At 38.9% G+C, this 2048-nt stretch overlaps 1 pseudogene; it reads left to right on the forward strand.

The window, feature by feature from the left end:
• Positions 1-512: 512 nt before the first annotated feature.
• Positions 513-1827, forward strand: LOC149095508 (uncharacterized; annotated as a pseudogene).
• Positions 1828-2048: the final 221 nt, after the last annotated feature.

Raw genomic sequence — 2048 nt, forward strand, 5'->3', positions numbered from 1 at the left:
CAAAATCAAGATTCGCGTAGGGCGGTCTTGCTACTCTATCAGTGTTAAAATAAAAAGGGGCTATAGTTCGCTCTAGAAGCTCGAAACGGAGCGTTCAAATATTTTTTCTCTGTCCATTTCACTGAAAACCAAGACCATCACGAGTTAGTTTAGAGTCCCTGGGACTGGAAAATATCTCCCAAGTACAGGCAAATCAAGCCAAAGTTGGTCAAAATCACGATGCGCGTGAGGCGGTCTCGGCTACTCTATCAGTCTTAACATGAAGTGGGGCTATATTTCGGCGTAGAAGCTCGAAACTGAGCCTTTAAATATTTTTCCTTTCTCCCTTTCACTGTAAACCAAGGCCATCACGAGTTAGTTTAGAGTCCCTGGGACTGGAAAATATCCCCGAAGTTCCGGCAGATCGGGCCAAAGTTGGACAAAATCACGATGCGCGTAAGGCAGTCTCAGCGGTCGATTTTCAGCAACTTGAGGGAAATTTTCCAGTCCCAGGGACTCTTACCTAACTCGTAATGGGCTTGGTTTTCGGTAAAATTGACAGACGCAAAGGGATCGCACGCTCAGTTTCGAGCTTCTAGGCCAAAATAGAGTCCCACTTCATTTTATGACTGAAAAAGTAGCCTAGACCGGCTCACGCGCAGCGTGAGTTTGACCCAACGATGGGTCGATTCTCTGGAACTTAAGTTTAAATGCTTGGTGTACTTTACATGCTTGGTGTACTTTACTTGCTTGATGTACTTTAATTGCCTGGTGTACTTTACTTGCTTGATGTACTTTAATTGCTTGGTGTACTTTCCCTGCTTGGTGTACTTTACTTGCTTGGTGTACTTTAGTTGCTTGATGTACTTTAGTTGCTTGATGTACTTTACTTGCTTGATGTACTTTACTTGCTTGATGTACTTTACTTGCTTGATGTACTTTACTTGCTTGATTTACTTTAATTGCTTGGTGTACTTTACTTGCTTTGTGTACTTTAATTGCTTGATGTACTTTAATTGCTTGGTGTACTTTACTTGCTTGATGTACCTTAATTCCTTAATGTAGTTTATTTGCTTGGTGTACTTTACTTGCTTGATGTACATTAATTGCTTGCTGTACTTTACCTGCTTGATGTACTTTACTTGCTTGGTGTACTTTACTTGCTTGATGTACTTTACTTGCTTGATGTACTTTACTTGCTTGATTTACTTTAATTGCTTGGTGTACTTTACTTGCTTGATGTACTTTACTTGCTTGATTTACTTTAGTTGGTTGATGTACTTTAATTGCTTGGTGTACTTTACTTGCTTGGTGTACTTTACGTGCTTGGTGTACTTTAATTACTTTGTGTACTTTAATTGCTTGGTGTACTTTACTTGCTTTGTGTACTTTAATTGCTTGATGTACTTTAATTGCTTGATGTACTTTAATTCCTTAATGTAGTTTATTTGCTTGGTGTACTTTACTTGCTTGATGTACATTAATTGCTTGGTGTACTTTACCTGCTTGATGTACTTTACTTGCTTGGTGTACTTTACTTGCTTGATGTACTTTACTTGCTTGATGTACTTTACTTGCTTGATTTACTCTACTTGCTTGATTTACTTTACTTGCTTGATGTACTTTACTTGCTTGATTTACTTCAATTGCTTGGTGTACTATACTTGCTTGGTGTACTTTACTTGCTTGATGTACTTTCCTTGCTTGGCTTACCGTACTTGCTCGGTGTACTTTACTTGCTTGGTGTACTTAACTTGCTTGCTGTTCTTTACTTACTTGGTGTACGTTAATACAGGTGAAACTTGTATTAAGTGGACACCCTTTGGACCCTCGCTAATGTCCTCTTGATATGGGTTGTTCGCTCTAAGCAGGTTCAAATATATTGTGCAATAATATTAACCCGTTTGTAACATATTGTAACATATTGTAAGATCAAGGACTGCCGGTAGCACATTTTCCAGTCATTCAATGCATCAATCTGGAATAATCTGCTTAGCTTTAATATGACATCGGTGAACAATGTTGACGGAGTCTGAGCTGGGCTTTCAGAATTAAAAAGCCCTTGAAGT

This window comes from Orbicella faveolata, unplaced genomic scaffold (assembly GCF_042242905.1).
Source record: "Orbicella faveolata isolate gen_17 unplaced genomic scaffold, um_ofav_v1 contig_50, whole genome shotgun sequence".
NCBI classification, from domain to species: domain Eukaryota; kingdom Metazoa; phylum Cnidaria; class Anthozoa; order Scleractinia; family Merulinidae; genus Orbicella; species Orbicella faveolata.